This window comes from Erinaceus europaeus, chromosome 20 (assembly GCF_950295315.1).
Source record: "Erinaceus europaeus chromosome 20, mEriEur2.1, whole genome shotgun sequence".
Classification (NCBI taxonomy): Eukaryota; Metazoa; Chordata; class Mammalia; order Eulipotyphla; family Erinaceidae; genus Erinaceus; species Erinaceus europaeus.
In genome coordinates this window covers 2,943,647-2,961,915 of record NC_080181.1, presented here as the reverse complement: position 1 = coordinate 2,961,915, position 18,269 = coordinate 2,943,647, and the positions used below count along the sequence as shown (strand labels likewise).

At 44.0% G+C, this 18,269-nt stretch overlaps 1 long non-coding RNA gene across 1 annotated transcript in view; it reads left to right on the top strand.

The window, feature by feature from the left end:
* LOC132534896 (uncharacterized) overlaps positions 1-17,041 on the top strand; it is a 54,924-nt gene extending 37,883 nt beyond the window's left edge. The window contains exon 4 of the long non-coding RNA XR_009546659.1: positions 16,755-17,041. This is a non-coding gene — a long non-coding RNA (uncharacterized LOC132534896). The remainder of the gene's footprint in view (positions 1-16,754) is intronic.
* The last annotated feature ends 1,228 nt before the right edge of the window (positions 17,042-18,269 follow it).

The window sequence follows — 18,269 nt, the reverse complement described above, 5'->3', positions numbered from 1 at the left end:
CTTCCCCTCCTCTCTCCATTTCTCTCTGTCCTGTCCAACAATAGCATCAATGACAACAATAATAATAACCACAACAAGGATAAAACAACAAGGGCAGCAAAAAGGAAGAAAAAAATAGCTTCCAGGAGCAGTGGGTTTGTGGTGCAGGCACTGAACCCAGCCATAACCCTGGAGACCAAAAAAAAAAAAAAAGTTTTTTTAAAAAAGAAAATTAACGAGGTGTAATGGGCAGGCAAGTGAGATAGGTTAGGCCCACAAGTAAGGAGTCTTGCTTGGTTCCATCTTATAGTAAAGACATACTCAGGTGGAGGCAGACTGCACTTTCACTAACAGGAAAACAAGGGAGGATCATGCACTGCTACTTAGTAACAGGAGAGTCAGAGAGGCTTCAGGGGATTACGGAAACTAGCTTCAGTCAAAACGTTTGACTATTGATCAAAACGTTTTCAGTCAAAATTCATACAAATTTAGTGTAAAGCAAGGCTGAAATATTGAAAATAACTTAAACGCTTACACTGTTCAGTAGTTGAAATACGGCTGTTTTTAATCCAGAACGTGTTCCAAAGAGAGAAAAAGACCTTTAAAACTACAGTCTCTTCCCCAGTATCCTTTTCCTTTGTATCCTGAAGCAGGTATGCACGTGTACATACGTGTGTGCTCATATATGGGCTTGAGTCTTCATGATTTACGAGGCACTGAAGATATTTTATGTGGAGCAAAAATGCATTCCTTACAATCTGTCTTTTGTGTTGCTTTCCACATTCTTCCTGGTTGGACTATTGCCCTTGTAATTTTGGAGGGGCCATACGGTGGAAGAACAGCTATGTGTATCCCGGCCTCTTCAGGGCCTTCCCTCCTCCTGCTGCTGCCCTGCTGTTGCTCACTCGGTTTCACTGCTGTGGAGCTCACACAGCTCCATCAACAGCAACAACAACAGCAGCACCATTTATTTACCTTTAGTTGTGGTCCACAGCCCAAGGCTCAAGCTCTTTTCTCCTTTCATTCTCCTTGACCTCACTGTTGTCATTGGTGTAGGACGTGATTTTCTCCTTAAAATTCAAAATTGCGTAAAGAAAATGATAGTATGAAGGGGGTCGGGTGGTGGCGCAGTGGGTTAAGTGCACGTGGCGCAAAGCGCAAGGACCGGCGTAAGGATCCCGGTTCGAGCCCCCGGCTCCCCACCTGCAGGGGAGTCGCTTCACAGACGGTGAAGCAGGTCTGCAGGTGTCTGTCTTTCTCTTCCCCTCTCTGTCTTCCCCTCCTCTCTCCATTTCTCACTGTCCTATCCAACAACGAACAACATCAACAATGGTAATAATAATAATAACCACAACGAGGCATCAACAACAAGGGCAACAAAAGGGGGAAAAAATGGCCTCCAGGAGCAGTGGATTCATGGTGCAGGCACCGAGCCCAGCAATAACCCTGGAGGGAAAAATAAATGATAGTATGAATTAGTTTAAAAGAGTGTCCTTCCCTGGGTCCCTGACCTGGTTAGTTCAGTGCCTACTATACGTCCATTTGGAAAAGCTTAAGGAGAGCAGAAGTGGAAAAACAAAGATTTCAAAATGTAAGATCATTTATCTACAAACCAGTTATCTGGAATACCCACTAATTTGTCGTTTGTGCCCATCTGACCATACCGAACAGTCACTCCCTGTGCTGTGATGCAAACACCTAGATTTGCTCTCCTCCAAATAACTGTTTGTTGGCTTTGCGCTTTTGAGGACTGGAAGGCACTTGAAGCTGACTTTCTGTTTCTCTGCTGGGCATGCTCACAACTTCCTTCTGACATTTCCATAGCTGACTAGTTTTGACTGCCCAGTACAGGTAGGCAGTGGCCCTCAGGTGCCCTGACTGCTGCTCTGTGCCCTCCTGTGTGTCTCCTCTTGTGCAGACCCCCCCCCCAACATCCACAGTACACGTCTGCCTGCATATCCTCCCTCTAGTGCCTCGCCCTGAAATGGCTTGCTGTGCACCACCAAGGGACCAGTGCTCCTCTGTAGCATGTTGACAGAATGTATTCACATATCTTTGATTTAGCAATCAAGGGAAAACACACGTATCAAAATGGAAGAAAATGAAAAGCAGACCTCTCCTGTCCCAGTCAGCCCACCTGAGAGCAACTTCACAGTCCAGAGGAATGGTTTTCACAGGGACAGGCACACCAAGTGGTCAGTGAACACCAGAGTCCTCACTTGACATCTGCGGCTGCCAGCCAAACCTCAGAAGGAAAGCAGATCTTCACAGTTCCCTCCTCCTTCTTCTTCTTCTTTTTTGTTTTTTAATATTTATCCCCTTTTGTTGTCCTTGTTATTTTATTGTTGTAGTTATTGCTGTCGTCATTGTTGGATAGGACAGAGAGAAATGGAGAGAGGAGGGGAAGACGGGGAGAGAAAGATAGACACCTGCAGACCTGCTTCACCTTCACGGGGCTCAAACTGGGATCCTTAGGCTGGTCCTTGCGCTTAACCCTCTGCACTGCCGTACAACTCCCCACCCCACAGTTGTTTCCTTCTTTTCAGCTGGGATTTTGTTCTTTTCTCACCAATTTTGTTCTTTTCTCACCAACATTTCATGGAAGGACGTGGACTGAAGTGAGATGATTCGAGAACCAGAATCACTGCAGATGCTCACTTTCTCTAGAAGCAGGTCTCCGACTTGTTCACTCTCAAAGTTAGAGGGCTGGGTTCACAGCACCAACTGGAGAAAGAGTGTTTCTTTTTTAATCTCTCCTTTACTAGTCCAAGTGCTGCCGGAGACAGATTCTCCACCATTTCAGTTTGTAGAAATACACGCACAGGAGTTATTCTAGCACCACAAGGAAAAACAACGGGGACAGTTGTATCTGCTTTCACGCGATAAACGAATCTGGGCAAATTTTTCTCTGTGTAAAAAGGCACCAGATGATGGCACACCCAGTTAAGCAGGCATATCACAGTGCTCAAGGACTCGGGTTTGAGCCACTGCTCCCCCCCTGCAGGGAGGATGCTTCCTAGGCCATGAAGCAGTGCTGCAGGTGTCTCTCTGTTTCTCTCCTTCTATCTTTCTCCACCTCCTCTCTCAACTTCTCTCTGTCCTATCTAATAAAAATTAGGAAAAAAAGAAAAGGAAAGGAAAGGAAGGGAAGGGAAGGGAAGGGAAGGGAAGGGAAAGGAAAGGAAGAAAAAGAAAGAAAAGAATTGCCTTCTGGTACAGTGGAATTTTGTAGTGCTGGCAATGAGACCCAATCAGTTACCCTGGAGGCAAAAACAGAAAAAAAATTAATTAATTCAATGGCCTTATGTAAAATCATATAAGCAAAATATAAAATTCTTGAAATGACTGGTAAGACAGGACACCATTAATTTGCATATTTTTATATGGATGGGTCCTGGGTTGGGGCACTGCAGTAAAAACTATGATTCTACAAGGCCATTTCTGTTTTGTAGATAATCACACTTCTTACTTATATGGCTAGCACTTTACAGAGTTGATGTGTTAGGGCAGAAGACAAGAAAGTGAGAGGAATAGCTAACAGTCAAGAAGTCTCATCTAAGGGTAGAGGAAACTATATTCAGGGGGGGGGGGACATGTTAAAGAACTTTCACAAGCAGCAAGAGATCTCACTTGGAGGCATGTCTGTGGCCCGGGTTCAAGCACAGCCCCCACTGCAGTTGCTCTCTCTCTGAAGACCTCAGCCCAGAGTGGCCAAGTCTTGACAACAATAAAAACAATAGATAAAACAAAGACAACATTTACACAGCCATATGTATTCATAAGATTTAAAACTTTAGTTTTTATATACATGTAATCTAAAAAAAAAAGCCTTTATTATTTTAATTAAAAGAGAAGAAAAGGCAACAGTGGGATTTCTCCAGTGTTTAGCTTTTGCTGAAAATCAAGATGCAACCCAGGGAGCAAGTTAGAGTGTGTGAAAGCAAGTGTCCTTAGGCTTTTGTTTTTACGTGTTCTTTCTCCTTGCAGCTCTGTTCCACGAACAGTAAGCACACCCGCAGCTCAGTTAGGTCTCATCATTTCTGAGACACTGAGAACCAAGGCCTCTGGTCTTTCTTGAAAGCCTCACTCCCAGCCACACCCCTCTGCCTCTGCTGGCAGTACTCCCCACCTTTAACTGCTGCCCTTAACTGCTGCCCGCCACCTCTCCATGCAGAGACCCCTTTTCTCTGACTTCCCTTTCATAGCCACGCCCTACGGAGTAGTGGGAAACTGCCTTCTCTGTCTGCTTCGCTCATAAAGTTGGTGACTTGGATCATTGAGAGAGCAAGCTTTCCTGTCTCTTCCCAAAATGTTAAGTTTTAGAGTGTATGCCCATGTTTGTTACTTGGAAAAGTACCTTTACATAGTAGGTACTCAATAGATGCTTGCTGAAGTAAGCCAATTTTTTAATTTAATAAATGACATAGACCATAATATATAGACAGGTTACTAGATTTATAAAGAGTCTGTCATATACAGTAGAGTACTAACCTATGAAAATAAAATCCTTAATTCATGACAGACTTATCACTGACCTTACATGTCAAGCTTTTTATGTGTGTAGATATATGTATATAAATATGCATATATAATGTGTCCAATGAATGAGAAACCAGGGCACAGCTTAAATCTACGACATACTGTGCTGGATATTAAACCCTGGGTCCAGGACACATGCAAGTCCTCAGCTCTACCCAGAAACTCGCTTCACCAGCATCTGGGTTTTATTTTTTCAGCTATCTATCCAGTGGGCTCAAAGGGCAAATCCTTAAGCAGTGTACGTTGGCAGTAATTGCAATTGCAAAACAGCCAAAACTTTCTGGTTCATGACATGAAGGTAGAGAAGCCAGCGTTCCCTGTGGCACAGGCTTGGAGAATTTTAGTCGCTAGGCTGTCCTTACTTAGATGGGAGCAGGGCCGAGGTTTAGGCTGACCATCCTTGTCTCGAACAACATGTGCTTTGGGATGCTTCATGACCACAAATGACCAGGACTTCAGCATTATGTCTCATTCAATAAGATCTCTTGCCTCTCAAGACCTTGAGATGAAGAGTGAGTCATAAGGAAATCAATAGTGCTCTGTTCAAATAAGACTACTTAGATCAGAGCTCCATCCATTTTCTTATTAACCATGGAGCCAAGGCAGGGAGTAGGTGGGATTTGCTCTCCTTGAAATTGCCCGCAGATGGACTTCTCCCTTCCCCCTAGCTTGGCAGGCTCCAAAGTGCACACAATTAAATGCATCTTATTAAAACTGGCTTTAAAAATGCATGCTGTTCCCCCCCCCCCAGTCACTCAGCGATCGACTCACTGTAGCCCAGGTCACTTCTCTGCATGCCACTTGCCAGTTGCATTTGTCTTTGCATGTTTATAGTTTGCCAGCTTAGGAACTGCTCCCTCCTCCCCCTCTTTCTCCTTTTCTTATTTTCAGGGGGAGGGGACGAGGAAGAGAGAGAGACAGAGAGAGAGAGAGAGAGATCACAGCACCAGAATTTCCTTCAAGGTGGTGGGGACCAGTCTCAGGCCTGGGTGGGTTTTTCATGGCAGACCAGCAAACTATGCAACACGCTGGTTCTAAGAATTGTTTTGTATTGCTTTTTAACTGGCTTCTCTTAAATAGTGAAGAAATAACTTAATATGGCAATTTTCTAAAATCATTCATTGAATATGCGGATTCATTTTCATTTGCCCCCAGCATGAAGAGTAGTTCAGTGTTTGGCAAGGTGAGGGGTTTTGTTGGAATGCCAGGGCAGATCCTCTCCCTCTGGGTCCTTAGCTGGCTGAAGGATCCCTCCAAGCAGCATCATGGGGCCAGCAAAGGGCCAGACATCTGTTTGAAAATGAATGTCTCTCTGTCTCTCTCCTTCCCTGTGCCCCTCCCCTCTTAATTTCTGTCCTCATAAAATAAGATGAATTACTGTTTAATTATTTTAATTGTTTTTTCATTTTTATTTTTTATTGTCATCAGAGTTATCACTGGGGCTTGGTGTCTGATGACTAAATCAGTTGCTTCCAGAGAGCATTTCCCTTTTATTTCCTGATTTTAAAAAATATATTTTTATTCCCAGCTCCCCACCTGCAGACCTGCTTCACAGACAGTGAAGTAGGTCTGCAGGTGTCTATCTTTCTCTTCCCCTCTCTGTCTTCCCTTCCTCTCTACATTTCTCTGTCCTATCCAACAACAACAACATCAATAACAACAATACCTACAGCAATGAAAAAAACAATAAAATAAATAAACATTATTGGGTCGACACAGAGAAATTGAGAGGAAAGGGAGATAGGATAGAAGGAAAGAGACAGACAGATGCCTGCAGCCCTGCTTCACTGCTTGTGAAGCTTCCCCTTGCAGGTGGGGACCAGGGGCTTGAACCTGGGTCCTTGTGCTCTGTAACATGAGCATTTATCTTTTCTTGGATAGGATAGAGGGAAATTGAGAGGGGAGGTGGAGCTAGATAGGGAGCTAGAAAGGTAACACATCTGCAGACCTGTTTCACGGGAAGCTCATGAGGCTTCCCTACAGGTGGGAACCGGGTGTGGATCCCTGCTCCTTGAGCTTGGCAACCTGTGTGCGCTCAGCCTGGGGTGCCACCGCCTGCCCCCACGCCCAGGGTTGTCAATTCTGAAGTGAAGTGGGGAGGGAGGAGTATCTTGTGTTACTGGAGTGGGGTTTAGGAAAAAGGACTTTGCATGGGAAGGGCAGGAAGACTCCCTCGTAACCCCTGGCGGTGAGATTCTCGGAGGGGACACGGGACCCATAAACCGTCACCTGGATGTGCCCCTCCCCAAGCCCCGTTCTCAGCTGGAGAAAGTGGGGACGGTGGCAGTGTTACGCCCAGATTTCAGATCCCATCCCACAGAGAGGAGGCCAGAATCACATGTGAAAGCAAAGACCCTTGACTGAAGCAAGCTTAAGCCTGGGCTCCATGCACCTCCCAGTAGCGGCGTGTGAGGTTAAGAGAGGCAGACAGGTTATTTTATGCACATCAGGAGGGGGAACTGGGGGGGTCACCTAAGTTCAGACTTGCTTGTCAGATTATTTTTATGCACATCAGGAGGGGGAACTGGGGGGGTCACCTAAGTTCAGGCTTGCTTGTCACGGGGTTCTTGGACCACAGTCCTTGACTACAGTCCTGCAGTCTTGTCTGTTAAGCAAATTTGGGGTCTCAGGGTTGTCATGACCTTCGTTTACAGAACTACTGCTGGTAATTAAGAACATGGAGACTGGTTTCTCAAGGAGAAGGGGCCGCTGCTCTGTAGCTGTAATTGTTGGGTTACAGTATGGAGGAGCTTCAAGGACAATAGGAAGTAACAGTGGCCCTCACAGGCAGCTTCTCAATAAGGGAAGGGGGCAAAAGACAGAGACAAGGGCCAGAGCTTCTCCTCAGCCTCTAATACCTCCAGGCTCCTTGGAATCTGTGCTCTGCAAGTAATGGTGACAACTTTCCAGGTCCATTGCCCCTTAACTCCCCAGGCTGCCGTGGGGGGAGTGCCCCTGGGAGGGAGAGGGAGAGGGAGAGATCAAGTCCTCTCATGATGTAGCTCGGGAACAGTCACAGATGACTCTGTGATCAAAGTGTGCAAAGCTCACACCTTCGGTTTCAAAGAAGTGAGGTAGGTGCAGAAACAATAAGCATGCAGGGTGTATGCTGCGATAGACTGCAGAAGGAGGAGAGATGGCCTTTCACGTGGAAACAATAAGCATGCAGGGTGTATGCTGCGATAGACTGCAGAAGGAGGAGAGATGGCCTTTCATGTGCTCCCCTCTCTTCAGTCCCCAGTCCTCCTCACCCCCTGAGCCGACTGACTCCCCACTGCTCTGCTGAGGTGATCTGTCCTTGTTGGGCTTCTGGTCTCCTTCCTAAAGCGCTCCCCACAGTGCAGAGTGCTTCCCTTGTGTCCTAGGAGGCCCTTCCTGTTACTTCCTCAGTGCCACCTACAAGTTCTTCCCCACCGGTAGGGACATCAGAAACAAAGCGCCCCTAGACTGGGTCCTGGATAACTGAGGTTCCAGGCCTCCCACCCCTCAGAGCTGCGCCCAGCAGTACCAAGACGACTGCAGAGGGCAGGCAGAAAGGTCTGCACAGTTCTCAATTTCTCCTGGCACCTTACGGAGCTGTCCATACTCCAACTCTGTATGAGCCCTAAAAGTTGATGTGAGCCACGTCGGTGATTTAAAATTCTTTCGTAATGTCGCGAGCAAGGAATTAGAGCCAAGGACTCACTCAGAGCGCGTATCTGGTTAAACAAAAATTGCACAGTGAACCCAATACCTTCTCCTTACTTAGTAGTTGCTGGAAGGTAAAGCTCAGGACATGGTCACTACCCGCAGTGTTGCCATGTTCCCGGGAGGAGGGCCTTTGCTGTGCTGGTGCCACCAGATTAGCGAGGGGCGCTGGCAGCTGGGAAGCTGTTACTGAGGCAGGTGGCATGTACTTTAGGGTTTTAGCCCACCTGCAGCATCCCGTTCAGTAATGGTGGAATTGCTTCCTCCAGCTGATTTCTGAGCCTCTATTTATACTTAGCTGGCCTCTGGTTTCAGAGTTACATCTCCATCATCAAGGTTGGGGTTGGCGTCTTAGCTGATGCACACATATGTCTCTGTCTTATCACACCATGCAGGCGCACTATGGTTACTAAAGGTACACTAGGTTTACAAGTTCATGTTCACTACATTTATATATTCACTACATTAGGGTCACATGCTCACTACACTTATATATTCACTACATTAGGGTCACATGTTCACTACACTTATATATTCACTACATTAGGGTCACATGCTCACTACACTTATATATTCACTACATTAGGGTCACATGCTCACTACACTTATATATTCACTACATTAGGGTCACATGCTCACTACACTTATATATTCACTACATTAGGGTCACATGCTCACTACATATAGTAATATAACACAGTAAACAGAATTTTTTAATGAAGTGATCTTTTTTTCTTCCCTTTTGTTGCTCTTGTTGTTTTATTGTTGTAGTTATTATTGATGTTATTGTTGTTGGATAGGACAGAGAGAAATGGAGGGAGGAGGGGAAGACTGAGAGGGGAAGAGAAAGATAGACACCTGCAGACCTGCTTCACCGCTTTTGAAGTAACTCCCCTGCAGGTGGGGAGCCATGGACTCGAACTGGGATCCTTATGCTGGTCCTTGCACTTTGTGCCACCTGCGCTTAACCCGCTGAGTAAACAGAATTTTAAGACTGGTTATGTTGGAGGTCAGCTTAGGGAGAGCACCTGCAGAAGTCAGAAAGCCCAGAGGCAGAAGCAGAAGTCTGGAGTGTCTGCTTATCCTGCCCCAGCTCCCTGCCTCCCAGACCTCAAAGGTCACAGCATGCAGATGCAGGCAGATGTAACACCTGGAGAAAAAGGCTAAAGCACATCCCCTGAGCACATAGCCCTTCTCCAAGAGGGACTAGAAAGCTGGTAATAAATAAAAAATAAACAAAGAAAAAGAAAGAGAAAAAAAAACACCATAATTTTAAAGCTATCATGGTATATCACAAATGCTATCATTTCAACATGAAATCAAATGTAAAGAATAGTAATGAGATATCTTTCATTCCTAATTAGTAAGAAGTGTCTGAATCTACTCAGAGCACACCTACTCTGCGCAAGGCCCGCATTATCCGCCACTCCCAAGTGTGCATTTGGTTTTTAGTAGGTAACAGCCTGAAGGCAGGCTTTAAACATCTCCCTGAATGTCTGGAGAAAGCTCATCAAAGGAGAAGGCACAACTTTAATCTGTCTGCCTAATGTTTGTCTGTCCTTGCTCACTCTCCTAACTGACCTTCCTTTCTCTTTCCCAGCGTCCTCTGAGTTAGCTAAGCTAAAAATGCCCTCTGATATATATATCACTTGGTGGATTACTAGGTTTTGTTGGGGCTCTCCCTTGTGTGTAAGTGGTATACATGTTCTCAGTGAAACTGTCCTTATTTTCTTCTGTTGGTCAGTCTATGGAGGCTTGTTTGATTCTTTTGTCAGCCACTGAAGAACCTCAGGAATGCAGGCTGATCTGTTGGCAACCCTGTAGCACCACAGTGCACTGGGTCCCTTTGGAAATGATCTTACTGGGTTTCCCCATTGTCCAGGTTGGGACATCTCTGGAAACCTTTCTCTAGTCCTCTGTCATCAGAACAAACACAAGAGGAAGTATTATGTTATTTTACTGGAAAAAGTCTGTAGATTTCTACAGGCAGTGGTGGGTTTATGATCAGTGTTCAGAGCACAATTAGCATTTGAGTTAAGCCACATGAAGATATCAACAGGCTACTCCTCAACTTAACAGCTGCTAAGTGGTGTTAATTGCTGGCTGTAGCCCACAAGCTGGGCAGTTTAGTTTTCTATTTCTTTTACAAACAGAAGAAAACAAAATAGAAGTTTAAAGAGAAATACTCTCCTCCTACTAGTGAAGGGTGGTGCTTGGTGATGGACTGTTAGGAACCTCTGACACTGGTGACACTGCCTGTGACTGTGCCCTGAACAAGCAGCATGCATGGGATCTCACTGCTGTTCTGACTGTAAAATAATGTTTGAATCATTTACACACACATAGTAGAACCGCTCTAAATATCTCATACTTTATAAAATAGTCAATGGGTAGAATTCTTGATGGTTAAATTCATTGGAAAAAGATGTGGCTTAATGCTACAGGACCCTGGAATTTATCAGTTATAGTTAGTTGCACTGAGTTTTATCCAAGCTAAGGGGAATACTGACAACTACGTTCGATCAATATTGACTAACAATCTGATTTTAGTTTTTATTTCTGAAATGATGGCTAGAAAAAGTACGTTTCAACAGCTAGTTAATGATGTAGTGAAATCATAAACTGATTATACAAAGAAACTAAAAGGGGGGCGGGATTGGGCTGTGGTGCAGCAGGTTAAGCTCACATGGCATGAAGTACAAGGACCAGCTCAGGGATCCCGGTTCGAGCCCCCAGCTCCCCACCTGCAGGGGAGTCGCTTCACAGGCGGTGAAGCAGGTCTGCAGGTGTCTGTCTTTCTCTCCCCCTCTCTGCCTTCCCCTCCTCTCTCCACTTCTCTCTGTCCTATCAACAACAATGATGACAATAATAATAATAAGGGCAACAAAAGGGAAAAAATGGCCTCCAGGAGCAGTGGATTCCTAGTGTAGGCACCAAGCCCCAGTGATAACTCTGGAGGCATAAGTAAATAAATAGATAGATAGATAGATAAGAAAAAGAACGAAACTAAAAGGGATCACTACTTAAATTGGTAATCAGCAGTCTCATAATTTATTCTTGCCAGTATCTCCTGAGCTCCTGGAGAATCCAGAGTGAGATTACAGTTTTGGCAAAAGCTGTTTACATAGAGAGCATCTTTGATCTCTGTTGTCCACCACCATCTGTTGATGAGCTTGACTTTGGAAAGAGAGCTGTAATTAGCACATCGACTTCCAACAGAGCTACATAGGAATCACATTTGCCACCAGATGCCTATTGGAACTGGTCCTTCCTACCGGGATATTTCCCACTACCGTCAGGTTGAAAGGGAGCCTGAAAATAAGATATATCTAGGGAGTCGGGGTGTAGTGCAGCAGGTTAAGTGCAGGTGGCACAAAGCGCAAGGACTGGCTTAAGGATCCCAGTTCCAGCCCTGGCTCCCCACCTGCAGGGAAATCGCTTCACAGGTGTTGAAGCAGGTCTGCAGGTGTCTGTCTTTCTTTCCCCCTCTCTGTCTTCCCCTGCTCTCTCCATTTCTCTCTGTCCTATCCAACGACGACATCAATAACAACAACAGTAATAACTACAATTAAACAACAAGGGCAACAAAAAGTAATAAATATTAAAACAAATTTAAAAAATAAGATATTTCTAAAATCAAAATTAGTTATCACACAACTACTGGTAAGGAAAACGAAAGGTAAAACTTTATTAAAAAGAAGGAAGAGAGAGAGGGAAAATCATTGTCTAACAGTGAGGGGAGGGGGCATGTGTATGTCTCAAATTGCTTTCCTCCCCCAAGGCAAGGCGGGGAGGAGGGCAGTAACTTTCTCATATCCTTTATAAATCATTTGTCCCAAGTCATCTCCTCCCCCTATATTAGTGTTGTCCTAATGTTGAAGTCAGAAATGACAAGAAGAGCCTAGGGGAACACAGACACTGCTGCACCACACCAGAACACATGCCAAGGGGGAAGGAAATTGCTACACAGGTAGTGGAAGTGTTAACAGGTGTGAGTGTGGCTTAGCAAGGAAGTGAAGGCGGGGCTTGGATGTTTCTAAGCGATGAAGGCGGGGCTTGGATTGCCCCAGCCTGCAGGGTTATCTACGGAAACCTAGGGTAGGGGGTGAGAGAATGGAGGGGACAAGAGACACGAAGAACGAGAGCAGGTCATGAGGTCTGATCAAGCTCTGAAAATTTTATTTTGCAGCCGCATTTTAAGCACACACCATGAGGAAGTTCTGCTAAGGTAGTGGGGGAGGGAGGTGGGTGAATGACTTTCCAAACAGCTAAAAGGTAATCTCAGTTCCAATGATCGGAATGTCCTCTCACCGGCTATATGAGAGTCTTAGCTCCCGGCATTGGATCTTTATAAACTATGAAGGCGGGGCTTGGATGTTTATAAGCGATGAAGGTGGGGCTTGGATGTTTATAAGAGATGAAGGCGGGGCTTGGATGTTTATAAGCGATGAAGGCGGGGCTTGGATGTTTATAAGCGATGAAGGCGGGGCTTGGATGTTTATAAGCTACACCTATGGGGGTGTTGGCTGTTCTGCCTCTGCATAGGTGAGTCTCACATCACGTCAGAAGGGTTCTCAGGTTCTCTCACACTTGCCCTCATACTCATCTTCTCCCTCTCCCTCTCCCCCTTCTCTCCACACGTACTCCAACAGGTGGATGTTCTCAATATTCCTGAATAAAGTTTGAGATTCCTGCAGAATCTTGCGGTGCATTTTCTTCAATACACTGCTTTTTAATATCGCCTCATCCCTTGTGCCTCAGTGCTGGATTCCAGGCCCTCAGTGTCTGTTATAAGCTAAAAAGCCTTTTGGAAAGCTGGGCAGTCATCCTTTTCATTGCAGAAGATGTGAAGAGAATAAAGTAGAGGCCTCCTCTTAACTCATAGATGTTAACCAGAGTTCCCTTCTTAAAGTAAAAGTCAAACTGTTACTCCTTTTTTTTTTTTTAGCACTAATAGATTGAAATTAAAATCCCATTTTTAAAGAGCAGCAGGCAATGGTAGATGCAAACTTAGGCATCAGTCTTAACTAGAATTTCCTGACAATCATTTTTTAATTTCCTCTTGCTCAGTCACAAGGTTATTAACTATTGATCCAGATATCTTCATAATATGTTTTTTAAAAGGCTTCACTATTCCCTACAGCTTAACCAAACTTTAGATCCTTTACTACTTAGATCATTGACCCTTGCCCCTTCCTTAAAGACATTCACCTTGCAATTACAAATTCTTTCTCTGTCCCTGTGGGACATGAACGGTCTCCTTAACCTCTTGAGAGTTTTGTAACACTGAGGTGTCCTCCTCAAAGCCATGACACTCTTATATTTTTAAGTGTAAGCTTCGAAGGTCACAGTGTCTATGAGCCAGGGTCTGTGTTGAGTAATAACCCACTGACAAACAGAGGTGCCTCATCACACTGGCCCACCTCCACCTAATGTCCTGCATAACTCGCCCTTCACTCATCCCAGAGCTTCCAAAATCTTCTTTTGTTTCAGTGGACTTGGAATGGAGGTCAGTCTCTCCCTGCTCATGTAAAATCTGAACCCCTGCTCTCATAGGCTTTAGTAAAATCGCCCTTATTAGCTCCACCCACCTCAACTTTTCTTGGACACTAACAAAGATGTCATACTTAGGAATAGAGATGAAGGGTGTAGTCCGGGAGGTGGCACAGTGGATAAAATACTGGGCTCTCAAGCGTGAGGCCCCTGATTCAATCCCCGGCAGCACATGTACCAAAGTGTTGTCTGGTTCTTTCTCTCTCCTCCTATCTTACTCATAAGTAAATAAATAAATCTTAAAAAAAATAAAAAGGAATAGAGATGAAGGGTATTGAGAATGTACTTTATCTACTCTGTCATATTCATGGTACTGTAAAGTGAGCTCTAAGTCTGCTACACAGCTCATAGGGTGTTATATAGATTATAGATGAAAGCTCTCGAGAACACTACCAATAGGCTGTGTTGGCTGCATCAGAGAAGTGGAGAGACTAAGTGTTGGAGGGAAGAGAAGGGGACTTTAACCCCTCGTATACCCTACTTTGTATTCTTTTTTTTTTTTTTTGCCTCCAGGGTTATCACTGGGGCTCTGTGCCTGCACTACGAATCCACTGTTCCTGAAGGCTATTTTTTATTTTATTTTATTTTTCTGTTGTTGTTATTGTTGTTGTTGTTGTTGTTGGATAGGACAGAGAGAAATTGAGGGGGGGGGAGACATAGAGGGGGAGAGAAAGATAGACACCTGCAGACCTGCTTCACTACTTATACAATGGACCTCCTGCAAGTGGGAAGCCAGGGACTCGAACCCGGATCCTTGCACCCAGTCCTTGCACTTCTTAACATGTGTGTTTAACCCATGTACTACTATTATGGGAAACTATGAACACAGAGTTCACACTTTCCTGATTCACCCTATGTGGATAATTTAATTTATGTGCCTGGTGGAGAAGTACCTTTCCTCTCTGTTAAGGAGACATTTTCTCTGTGTTTGCTCTTCAGGCCATTCAAACAGTGGCTGTAGTAGAAGCTAATGGGCCCAAGACTTCCGTGCAAAGGCAAAAGATGAGGAGGGAGTAATACAGTTGTCTCAAGACTGATACATACCAGGTACTAGTTCTCCCCTTTCTTTGGCAAAGCCACAGATAAGGAAGATGTATAGCAATGACAGATTGCCTTTGTCTGTGAAAGATTGCCTTGGTCTGTTTCTGCCTACTTTGGAATAGTGAAACAAGCCTCAATAAAACTGTGCTTTTGAAGGTGCAGGGAGGACTTCCGGAGAGCTCTGGAGTCTCCTACACACCGGTGTAATAAACTCTTCTCTTTTACCAAGAACTGGCTCAAGTCTTGTGCTTTGGGGATCATTTCTGTAACACTACCATCTGCCCTCCCTCCTTTGTAGTCTTTTAAATCATAAAATTTATGTTTGCTGGGGACTGGGTGGTGGTGCACCTGGTTGAGCCCACATATTACAATGCACAAGGACCCAGGTTCAAGCCCCTAAACCCCCACCTATAGGGGGAAAGCTTTGCGAGTGGTGAAGCAGTGTTGCAGCTCTCTCTCTCTCTCTCTCTCTCTCTCTCTCTCTCCTCTCTATCATCCTCTCCCCTTTTGACTTCTGGTTGATTCTATCCAATAAATAAAGATAATTTTTAAAAATTGTGTTTGTTAATTGAATAATATATATAATTTTATATAGCATATAACAATGATCTGTAGATACTGAATTCCATATCATATAGCATGTATAATTAATATCTTACACTTATGCATATTTACACATGTATCTATATATGTGTGTAATATAAAGGATAGGTTAAGCCACAGCCTCTAAGGAATGAGAAAAATAGACATTTACAAACTAATATTTCTGTGGGTGTGATTTCCTTAGCAGAAATGATGGCTACTTACAAGTTACAGATCATATATATGTTAAAAAGTATATAGTCATTATAAGCTATTTTTGAAAGCATGGTGTGTTGGAAGAAATAGAATTAAAGATAAAATGTCCTTATTATTGGCTAGACATCAAACCAGAATGTGAAAAAAAACATTTATAAAAATATTGCAAAGATACAAGAGGTATCTTGCCTTTACGCAGCATAAGTGCCCTCAAGATAAAATATTACTAGTTCTCATGTAAGAGGACTTGGCAGAAATATTGTTCATACTATGTGCACATAACCCAGTGCGTTACTGCCCAGCCCCCCTGTTCCTCACACATCTCTTACCCTGTGTTAATTCTGGAGTTCAGTGGATCATCTGAACGAACTTGCTGATTTTATGATATGGAAACTATGTCTGTCATATATTCATGTCATAAATTGATTTTTCAAACTGGAAGCAGACCTGTTAAAGAACTGATGAATCTGGTCACTACTGTCCTGGGGTGTTTTCATTCTAGGTAGATTCCAAGATACACCTTCTCTGTCATATAACTGACAAAAGGACTTAGCCTCTAGGAGGATTTACATACATTTCAGTGAAACAGAAATAATTTACAATATCTCTAAAGTTAGTAACTCTAAGAAAAAGGAGAACAAGGAAATTACTGACTTTCTTTAATATTTATTCATTTTATTATTTATTTATTTTGAGAGAGAGACTGACCAGAGCACTGATAAGTGTATGGTGGTACTGGAGATTGAACCTTGAACTTCAGAGCCTCAGGCATGCAAAGGTTCCTTATTTTCAACAAGGACTATTGACTTTCTTAATTTTAATTGCTTGGGTCCTGACAGTCCCAATGTTTTAATTAAATGAATTAAGCGAAAGAGCATAATTTTTGTAAGAAAATTTGGGAGTCATCTACTAGTTGGAGTTGTGGTCTTTGGAAGGGTCCCCACCCAGTGAGCTGGGCATGGAGGGTGTCGGTGCCCCTCCCACATCCACACAGATGCCTGTGTTGAAACCCTGACCCCCCAGTGTGGTTGATGGTGGCAGCCTTGGGAGCCCTTGAGAAGTAGCTAGGGTGTGAGAGAGGAGCAGTGGTGAGTGCCTTTCTACCCAGGGAAGAGCAGATATGAGAGAGCCTGTGTCTCTTTCCCTCTTTCTGACAGGTGAGGACATTGTATCTAAGTGTTCATCTTCAAACCAGAGAAGAACTTCCTCCGACAGACTGCTCTGCTCAGCCTTCAGAACTGTGAGGATCTCATTTTTGTTTTCTAAACTGCCCTTTTATTTTATTTTATTTTTTTATTTCGCCGTTAGTCCAAACCATCGCTGTCAAGTTGACAATTTATTTTATTTTTCTTTCTTCATAAAATGTAAGTACTGACAAGACCATAGGATAAGACGGGTAGATTTCTAGTTGCCTAAGGGGGCCCCAAATCACTGGAACACCTGATAGGAAGGAAGGATTTTATTGGTTAGAAAACACTGAGTGGGGAGCATGTCTAACCAGTCTAGGCTGCAGAGCAAGCCTCAGAGAGAGGAAGGGGGCGTCTGGTTTCCTGTGCTGTAAGGAGTTGTCCAGGAAAAATCGTAAGTATTTATGGGAAGGAAAGGTGGGCATCAAGATACCTGATCCCATGTCACATGTATAGAAAGTGCTGGTGCAGGGCCCTGGAGGGTGTGCTTGGCAGAGTGGTGCTGAGGACACAGGTGACCGGCAGGCAGGGCGAGCTTCACTGCAGCCTCCCATGGCCAGTTGGCATCCAGAGCAGGGTCTTGATTCACCCCCACCTTGTTGATTCCTGGTCCAGTCCAAGCCAAAGGAATATCTCCCATGGTCAGATTATCACCTCTCCAGACTACAAGCTTAGACCCAAATGTTTTGTTTGGTTGGTTGTTACTCCTTTAATCCTAGACACTCCATTTCAGTTTTGACAGGAAGGAGATGGGACAGAATTGCAGGAAGCATCCGTTATGTTATTGCACTTAGAACACAGCTCCTAAGGCTCTCTTCTGATAAGCTTTGCATTTTTCTTTTAAGTAGTCTAACCTACATATGTCCCTTTTAACATTTTTAGTGTTTCTTTATTGGGTACCATCTTAGAAAATAAAGTATATTCTTAAGGAAGAAAATAAAAATGACTTAACACTTGCCAGAGTGTAAGTGACATATTTTTTGTTAATATTTTAGGTATATCTCCCAGGAATATTTAGCATATGTATATTTCATATAGCTTACATAATGTCAGTTTATTATATTACACTTTTAAAGATTAATTAATATAATTTTATTAAATTAAAATATATTTTTATTTTATAGAGACAGCCAGGAATCAAGAGGGATGAGGGAGATAGAGGGAGAGAGAAGGAGAGACACCTACATTACTGGCTTCACTACTCACAAAACCTTCCCCTTACAGGTGGGCACTGGAGGCTCGAACCTGGGTCCTTGCACATTGTAACATGTGCCCTCCACCAGATGCACCACCACCCAGCCCCCAAGATTCATGTATTATTGCTAGAAAACCCGAGCATTAGTCTGGCATGTGTAGTGCTGGGGATCATGTGCAGAGCCTTATGCTTTGCATGTTCAATTTTCCGTCCACTGTACCGAGCTAGAATACTGTTTTGATACCTGCGTTGACTTGGAAGTTCTTGAGCGCAGACAGAGTGTTATGTTG